The following is a 9,790-nucleotide window of genomic DNA, read 5'->3' as shown; positions in this document are numbered from 1 at the left end:
AATCAAATATCATCACCATAGTTTATGTACAATTGCACTTTTTATTTTAAAACTATTTTTTATTCATAAACTAATAAATGTATTTTTCAGTTTTGTACTTTTTTGTTTTAAAAAGCATAAAAAAAATAAATATTCTTGGGAAACAAAACTTCCCAAAGAAAGGCTAGTTTGTTCTGAAAAATAACTAATCTATCTATCTATCTATCTGTGGGATGTGAAAGTTTGGGCAACCTCTTTAATAGTCATTTTCCTGTATAAATCGTTGGTTGTTACGATAAAAAAAAAATGTCAGTTAACTATATCATATAAGAGACACACACAGTGATATTTGAGAAGTGAAATGAAGTTTATTGGATTTACAGAAAGTGTGCAAGAATTGTTTAAATAAAATTAGGCAGGTGCATACATTTGGGCACTGTTGTCATTTTATTGATTCCAAATCCATTAGAACTAATTATTGGAACTCAAATTGGCTTGGTAAGCTCGGTGACCCCTGACCTACATACACAGGTGAATCCAATTATGAGAAAGTGTATTTAAGGGGGCCAATTGTAAGTTTCCCTCTTTTAATGTTTTCTGAAGAGTAGCAACATGGGGGTCTCAAAACAACTTTCAAATTACCCTTTAGACAAAGACTGTTCACCATCATGGTTTAGGGGAAGGATACAGAAAGCGGTCTCAGAGATTTCAGCCGTCTGTCTCCACAGTTAAGAACATACAGGCTCAGTTTAAGTTAAGGTTTGAAGTGACAGACCAAGAAAAATCTCGGATAGACAGAAGCGACAAATGGTGAGAACATTCAGGGTCAACCCACAGACTAGCACCAAAGACCTACAACATCATCTTTCTGCAGATGGAGTCACTGTGCATCGTTCAACTATTTAGCGCACTTTACACAAGGAGATGCTGTATGCGAGAGTGATGCAGAGGAAGCCTTTTCTCCATCCACAGCACAAACAGAGCCGCTTGAGGTATGCTAAAGCACATTTGGACAAGCCAGGTTCATTTTGGAATAAGGTGCTTTGAACTGATGAAACTAAAATTTAATTATTTGGGCATAACAAGGGGCATTACGCATGGAGGAAAAAGAATACAGCAGTCCAAGAAAAACACCTGCTACTTACAGTAAAATATGGTGATAGTTCCATCATGCTGTAGGGCTATGTGGCCAGTGCAGGGACTGGGAATCTTGTCAAAGTTGAGGGACGCATGGATTTCACTCAGTATCAGCAGATTCTGGAGACCAATGTCCAGGAATCAGTGACAAAGATGAAGCTGCGCTGGGGCTGGATCTTGCAATAAGACAACGACCCTAAACACTGCTCAAAATCCACTAAGGCATCCATGCAGAGGAACAAGTACAACGTTCTGGAATGGCCATCTCAGTCCCCAGACCTAAATAGAATTTAAAATCTGTGGTGTGAGTTAAAAAGAGCTGTCCATGCTCGGAAGCTATCAAACCTGAATGAACTAGAGATGTTTTGTAAAGAGGAATGGTCCAAAAGACCTTCAACCAGAATCCAGACTCTCATTGGAACCTACAGATAGCGTTTAGAGGCTGTAATTTCTGAAAGAGGAGCGTGCGAGCGTGAGTGAGTGAGTGAGTCTAATATGATATAGTTAACTGAATTTATTTTTATCATACCAACCAACAATTTATACAGGAAAATCATGACGATTAACAAGGTTGCCCAAACTTTTGCATCCCACTATATCTTCTATCTATCTAGAACCCGAGGGGGGGGGGGGGGGGGGCAGATGGGACACAGAGTCATGTTCTCTGCCTCAGGACATGCCTCTGTCATCTCACCGCTGCGCTATGGCTCTGGGTCACAACGCTAGAAGGAGAGAGTGAGAGATCTTTCTTTCACAGTGTGCAGGGAGGATGGGGAGTGTCAGGGGGCATGGCCAGGGAGAGAGAGCTGCCCAATGTCAGCTCTAGAAAGCCTGCAGGAATGCCCCTAGTGGGCGTTCTGAGCAGGGAATCTCTGGGGATCCGTCACGTCAGTCGGCTCCAGTCTACGCAGGAGAAGTGCACCCTCTACGTATCTCTCCAGCAGCTGCTAAAGAAATACGCAAACAAAGCACTTCTCCTGTGTAGACTGGAGCCGACTGGCATAAGTAACGGGACCCGGTTTCCCCGAAACTGCGGACAGCGGCGTGGGATCGATCTGAGCGGATGGGGCTGGAGGAAGCCAGAGGAAGAAGAAGTTTCCTTTTGTCAGCAGAGTCCCTTTAAGTATTTTTTATTTTTATTAATTTTTTTTAACGTTTCAGACTCCCTTTTAAAGAAGAAATTAAATTCAGTAAATTAGGCCCTTGTTCAATAGATTATTATAAAATGTACCATCTACTAAATCAGACAATGGGCTCTATTCTCAATCCCACATGCGGTAATGGATTTATTTACCGCGAAATAACATTCACAAAAAATTTCCGCATGCGGGTCTATTGCGTAATAAAACTGTGGAAACATGCAAAAACAGGTGGTAAACATGCAGGGAAAAAAAAAAAATAGTGAACAAAAAAAAAAAGTTTTTATGTCCTACAAACAGCGCTAAAGGCTCTAGACTCCGTTTAACCTAATGGGAAGTGAAATATATCACCAAGTACTTGTAGATGACATAAAAATCGGTAGTTAAGGCAAAAATAATGCGCCCCCCGATTGTGAATTTTCATTTTTTGCGGAAAATATTTTTTTATTTACCAACATTTTTCCGCATTGTTTGCGAATTTTTTCCACACTTTCTCCGCATGCAAAAAAAATATGCGGAAAACTTTGTGAATGTCAAGATGATCTTATTTCAGTCGGGAATTTACTGCAATGGGATTACCACATGTGGAAAATCATTGTGAATAGAGCCCAATGTATTGAAACAAACTGCAAGAAAATGTATTAACAGTTCAAAAACAACAAAACATTTGCGAGGTGTTTTTCTCCTGTAGGACCCAATGCGCATAAGCTTTTCTCAGATCACTACATAGTGATGTGTACAGGGGGAAATGTTATGTGATCATAAATGCTAGAAGAAACAGGTGGCTTTTCAGTTCAGTGATTTAAATATATCCAGGGTTGTAGCTTTCTTGAATACATTTGGCAAGGCATTCCACAGGGTAGGGGCAGCATGACAGAAAGCTCTGGCTCCAAAGGTTTTTAGTTAGACTCTGGGAGTGGTCAAGTTATTGAATCCTTTTGATGAGTTTATGGGAGGTGTGACGCAGTTGCAACAAATCCTTCAGGTATCCAGGGCCTAGGTTGTGTAAGGGCCTGTTTCCACTACACGCAGATTTGATGCAGATTGAATGCAGAATAGATGCAGAAAAACGGACTCCAATGAATGCCTATAGGCCTGTTTCCACTAAACGCGATTTTTCTGATGCAGATTTTCCCATAGATATTCATTGGAGTCTGTATTTGAATGTTAACATTCCAATTTTGAAAAGGATTCTCCATTTTATTGGTAACCAGTGTAGTGAGCTAAGGATTGGTGTTATGTGGCAATGCCAGGGATGGCTTGTTAACAGTCTTGCGGCAGCATTCCGTACTAGCTGCAGGTTTACTGAGAAGTCCTGAATAGAGGGCATTGCAATAGTCCAGCCGTGATGTGATGAAGGCATGAACTAGGGTTGGAATATCCTCTGAAGGAATGAGGTGCTTAATTTTTGCAATATTCCTTAGGTGAAAGAAGCAAGGTTTCACCACAACTGAGATTTAGGGCCTTAATGTTTTATCAAAAGTGATTGGAAAGGGCTTATTTATTATGTGGATGGCTACAGGCAGCTGCAGCAGAGGAACAATGGTCTTATAGCTTTGTCGTGCATCAATAAAATTAGTAATGGCAGCATTTTTATTCGTTTTTGAACAGATTTCTCATAAATCTGCTCATTGTTAAGAGGCGATAGACTAGGAAAGGACCAATATTTACCAGTTGATTTCTTATCTGTAAAATATTGACCATTTTGCAAATCATAAGAACGTAGCATAGTGTAAAGGGGAGTTGACAAGCTTTGTCACCCATAACAATCATTTTAGGGTGACATTGCAGGGCGCGAGCACTATACTAACACATCACTTGGCTATAGCTGATCAGCGTAGTTCAATAGAGCTGAGGAGCAGCTACAATGCAACAGCTTCTAGCAGGCATGGCAAGAACAATGGGCGCTAGTTTACTTTAGGGGAAACATCATAGGGAAAATCCATTAACATGATTGGGTGGACAGTAGGGCTGCACGATTTCTCGGTTTTAAACCGAAACCGCGGTTCCTGTGAAGACGATTTGGGGATCGTCTGGATCCGGCGGTTTTCGGTCTTTAGTGCCCACGCTTGGCCATGGTCCGCCTACCGCAGCCGCTGCGCCGAGCCACAGAAGCAGTGCATATTTATGATGTTAATGAGCCGGGCAGCGGGGGGAGGAGAGTTCAGTCCAGAGCGGCACACAGCTTCTCCAATCGCTGGATACCGATGGTATGACGGCAGCGGTAGGCGGAGCTGTACGCTCTACTGGGGCACTATGCTAGCTATACTGGGGTAACTATACTAGCCACACTGGGGGCAACTAAACTCCCTATATTGGGGCTACTATGCTAGCTCTAGCTATGCCGCTGCACCCCAGTCCTCCCCCCCCCAAACCCACTGCGCACGACACTGTACACTAGGACGCCACCCATATACACCCCCCCCCCCCCCCCCCCCGTCCCTGGAGAAAAATGTGGTCAGAAAGTGGACCCTGGGCCGAAAAAGAATGGGGACCCCTGGTGTACGCCACAGTCCGCGCAATATTGTTCAAGCTCAGGGGTACATTGTGAATTAAGTGCTAAAGCTTGTTTTGGAAAAAAAAAAATCGTGAAAAAAAATCGAAATCACAATTTCAATTTTTACCCTAAATCGGGCAAACCCTAGTGGACAGCACCTTCAGTAATTGATATGCTTCACATAGGGTGCAGTAAACCAGGGCTTTTCAACCTTTTCACTAATTGTACCACTTTTATCACCTGATATATTTCAAGTACCACCAGTGTGCCTGCGCAGTAGATCAGACACGATCAGGCTTGGCTGTTTCCGCCAGAGCCCGAATGGAGAGCGGCTACTGTGCCTGGACTCACACCGATAAGGATATCTTGGGGGGGGGGGGGGGGGGGGTCCAGCTCTGGATCCCCACTACTGAGGAGGAAGGAAGAAGCCTCTTTAAGATTCAGAGGCTGTAAGTACCCCCAGGCAACTTTTTTCTTACAGGTACACTTTAAAAAAAGGCAGGCATATGGCAGAGAAATAGCAGGAGGCATGCGTAGGGAAAAAAATAAAATTAAATTAAATTGCTAGCCTAATTCAGACCTCTGATCAGTGGCCAATTACACTATTTACAATACTTTGTGCTGTAGAGAGTCTTGTGATTGGAGAACGGATGGAGTTCCTTATGAGGTTGCCTGCTGCAGTGTTGGACTGGGAGGTGGAAAAGCTGAAGAAATCCACTTGCTGGCCAAACAGCAGTAATCAGGTGTTGCTGCTCACAGTGAAGACTTTCTATAGGTTTCTACTGAGAGTGATAACACATGGCTTCTGCTGCTTGGCCAGCAGGTGGATTTGCTCAGCTTTTCCACCTCCCAGTAGGACAATGTCCTGCTGGGACCCCTACCTAGACTAGTGCCGAACAATGCACTCATCTGTTGGAATAAGCCATGGGACACCTGTACACACAGTTCCATCTAGCAAATGTAAAAAAAAAAAAAAAAAAAAAAAAAAAAAAAAAACTTTATTAGGCAGGGCTGTGGAGTCGGTCCAAAAATCCACCGACTCCGACTCCTCAGTTTAGGATTCCGACTCCGACTCCTCTAATTTGCATATTACAATTTTGTTGATTAAAAGTATGTAACATGAAATTCGTCTCTTAACAGCCAACGCTTAGGAATTTTACAAGACAACTGAAGTGAGAAGGATATGTAGACTACTATATTTATCCCCTTTAGACTAAAACTAGTCCTTGGTAAGAGTACTTGTAAAAAAAGGTACAAACCGGAACAAAGAACATCTATCAGGCCCTAGGCAATGTAAGTGTGGGTATATGTAAGAATGATGTGCAGGTACTCTTCAGGGGAATGAGGAGATTGTAAACAGACAACACCTCTGTGTTCAATGTGCACAGCATTCTCAGTGGATTCCCTGCAGCTCTGTGGGGAGTGCATATGTAGAGTATAGTACTACTGTGTAACAAAGTAAACCTGAGAGATGAAATTAAAGTTTTATACATACATGGGGCTTCCTCCAGCCGCCTTCAGGATAATCAGTCCCTCGTTGTCCTCCTCCACCACCACCTGGATCTTCTGCTGAGTCCAGGTACTTGAGCCAGTCAGGCGTAGTGCGCATGCACACACTCCGCCGCCAGGAGCATACTACACCTGTGCAGCACTATTGCGCAGGTGCAGAATGTTCCTGGCTGTGGGAGCGGCATGCGGCCGGACAGCGCTGACTGGCTGAATTACCAGGACTCATAGCAGAAGAGCCGGGTGGTGGAGGACAGCGAGGCTCTGATTAGCCTGAAGGGGGCTGGAGGAAGCCCCAGGTATGTATAAAACTTTACTTTTCATCAGTCTCAGTTACCCTTTAATTTGTAGTCACCAAACCAAATTTTAATAACATATCAAATTATTTGATTTCATCAGCAAAGGGAGTGCATACATTTGTATAAATCAGCATCAATGCAGAATTATTTCCATCTCGTTGACCATCTCTATTAGTGACACAGCTACACATCAGGCTTTATTTTTACAGCATAGATGTAATTTAGTATATATAAGAGATTCCTGTGTACACATCATATATACAGTCACAATCAGATATGTATATCTGACCTTAAAAATACAGGGACTGCTTTATTGAAGCAGCACAAGTAACTAATTTTGATTGGTTTATTTCATTTTTGTGGACTAAGCATAGCTATTACTGTATATATACTGTATATACACATTATTTTAAATGACTATTATCTGAGAAATAGAACATTTTATCGTATTTTCTATTTTAATTACAGTTACAAATTCATTAGGAGTCGGAGCATTTTTTCCCGACTCCGACTCCAGGCACCCAAAATTGCCCGACTCCGACTCCACAGCCCTGGTATTAGGGCCTGTCTCCACTTGTCAATTTTCCACGTAACAGGCAGCGTGGATCGGAGGGTTGGCCCTAGAGCTGCGCAGCCGCAGTAGCGGCTATGCGGACTGCGCAGCCGTGGCCAGCTCCGGCGGCCATCTTTATGCAGGCTGCAGATACCGACCCGGACCGTGGGGTTGCAGCCTTTCGGGGGGCTATTGAGCAGAGGGGACCAGGCGGAACGGCACGGAGGGCGCGGATGGCGTCCTCCGTGCCTTACAAAGTCATGCAGGTAGTTAACTTTTTTTTACGTTTTGGGGGCAGATTTTGGCCTCGGAAGTCCGTTAAGTGTGAACTAGCCCATTGATTAACAGTGGTTGCAGTTTTCCTGTGCAAAAAATGCACAGAAAAACGACAGGCCTTTACTGATATTTTTTCCCTTCTTATGGTATGTTATTCTTTAAAGGGAAGGTCCGAGCACTTTAATAATTAAAATCCACTTACCTGGGGCTTCTTCCAGCCCCCTGCATTCGTCCTGTGCCCTCGCCACAGCTCTGAGGGCTCCCGGTCCCCTCCAGTGGAGAAGCAGACCTCTGAGCTCCAGCATGCGGCTTAACTGGTCGTGCTGACGTCATCCGTACTGTACAGCGCAGGCACAAAACTACTGCGCCTGGCCTGCGCAGTACAGTCCGGATGATGTCAGTGCAACTCTGAGAGCTGCTCGTGCAGGCGTAATGGACATTCTGCACCGGAAGGGACCCCAGACCACCAGCGGTGAGCGGAGTTGTGGCGAGGGAACAGGAAGGCTGGCAGGGGCTGGAGCATGTCCCAGGTAAATGGATTTTTTTTATTTTTATACAGCTCAGATGTGTCTTCTACACTGTTGTTACACAGTGGCGGAGTGGTTAGCGCCGCTGCCTTGCAACGCTGGATCACTGATTTGGATCCCAGCCAGGTCAACATCTGCAAGGAGCTTGTATGTTCTCCATATGTTTGTGTGGGTTTCCTCCAGGCACTCAGGTTTCCTCCCACATCCCCAAAAAAACCATACAGATAAGTTAATTGGCTTCCCTCTAAATTGGCCCTAGACTATGATACAAGCACTACAAGATACATAGACATATGACTAGGATTAGATTGTGTGCTCCTCTGAGGGACAGTTAGTGACAAGATAATATACTCTGTTCAGTGCTGTGCAATATGTTGGCGCTATATAAATACTAAAATAAATAAACTGTTGACCATTTCATACATTTCCCATGTGAGATGAAAACAGACACTACAAGTAACAGTTTACTGGCTGCTGGTAATCTTTACAGTTTAGTATACACGTTCGAAATGCTCAGTTATTTACATATAATAGCTGTGAGAGAACTATCCGTAGCCCCGCCTATTGAATTTGGCTCCTGCTGTCAAAAGTTTGTAAGCCACTGATTATATCACACACACCTAGTGACAAGTTTGATTAACCACACCAGCAGCCAATACATACAATCTCTAGCCGCTCTCCATTAGCCGGCTACTCAGACGAAACGTAAGTAATAGGTTATTTGATAACTTTACACACTCTACATACTCTACATACTCACTACACTACGAGAATCCTGAACATGCGACGCAGTCCCAGTGTTTCACCTTGCCTGCTATTACTTCCTAGCCAGTAGAAGGACCTTAATGACATCACAGACACGTGACAAGAGCTATTGCAGGCCAGGCATGGCCTGACAGAGAGTTGAAGCTTGAGCTCATGAGCTGAGGGGCGTCTCTGATGTAACGGCTGTGTCCAGAGAGATTCTGTATCCTCGCGTCACTCAACGCATTCCAATTTCCAACAGCTCTCCTCTTTCCTTTCCTGAGCTTGTGTGTAATGATGAAGAGCTTTGTACGGCTCGCACTCGACACCTCTGCTGCAGCCTCCCACCATTCAGATTCATGTTTTTATTCCCCGGGTTTTATGAAAGCCACGTGTTTTATCTCGCAACCTGCGTGTAATTGAAAAATCAAAGCTTGGTGTAATTGCCTTCTTAAAACAGAAGGAATCTCCCCCCCCCCCCCCACATTCCTAGTAGTTTGGGTCACCCTGAGCTGCTTGGTTACTCTGTAATTGAAAAATGTTACTGCTCTTATTTAAAGAAGCTCAGTCACTAAAAAGTTAAAAAATACACTATGTACCGTTCACAAAATGTATAATTAACAGCGATCTGTAAATTGATGTTTGACAATTGTTTAGAAACCTCTTGGAAAAATGGGGCATCCGTTATTACACATAAAATAGAGTTAGTAGAATTAACAGTAACATTTTCTACTATTGGGCACTGGAATATTCCAATAATAGATTAATGGTAAGTTTATCGATATTATATTATTGCTATACATAACCTTCCTCTCACACTAACTTTGTTTACTCCTGAAACACAAGCAGTGGCATAGCTAGAGATTATGGGGCCCCCATAGCAAAACATTTATGGGGCCCTCAGATGTAGGCATTCATGAGCAATGCCACCTGACCCTACCCTATAGATATGAGTTGATTGGGAAATTTACATTCAACACTGCACATAGTTCATCATGGGCACTGAGACAAAGTCAGTGGGTGGAGGAACACAATAAAGTAATTAGTGAACAGATCACATACCCACTGGGTCCCCGCTGCTCCAGGGCCCCACAGCAGCTGCTATGGCTATTGCTACGCCCCCAAACACAAGC

The 9,790-nt window shown here is 43.6% G+C and overlaps 1 protein-coding gene across 3 annotated transcripts in view; it reads right to left on the bottom strand.

The window, feature by feature from the left end:
• Nucleotides 1–8,780, bottom strand: part of TXN2 (thioredoxin 2) — a 38,019-nt gene extending 29,239 nt beyond the window's left edge. The window contains exon 1 of one of the 3 annotated variants that reach the window (XM_068240183.1): nucleotides 8,674–8,780. The gene's annotated coding sequence lies outside the window, so the exon portion shown is untranslated. Of the gene's footprint in view, nucleotides 1–8,669 lie in introns of all 3 variants that reach the window. The other 2 variants (XM_068240184.1, XM_068240185.1) reach the window with 2 other exon arrangements.
• Between the last annotated feature and the right edge of the window lie 1,010 nt (nucleotides 8,781–9,790).

Source organism: Hyperolius riggenbachi, chromosome 6 (assembly GCF_040937935.1).
Source record: "Hyperolius riggenbachi isolate aHypRig1 chromosome 6, aHypRig1.pri, whole genome shotgun sequence".
In the NCBI taxonomy this organism is placed as follows: Eukaryota; Metazoa; Chordata; class Amphibia; order Anura; family Hyperoliidae; genus Hyperolius; species Hyperolius riggenbachi.
Note: the sequence above shows the minus strand (reverse complement) of the source record. Positions and strands in the feature narration are given on the sequence as shown.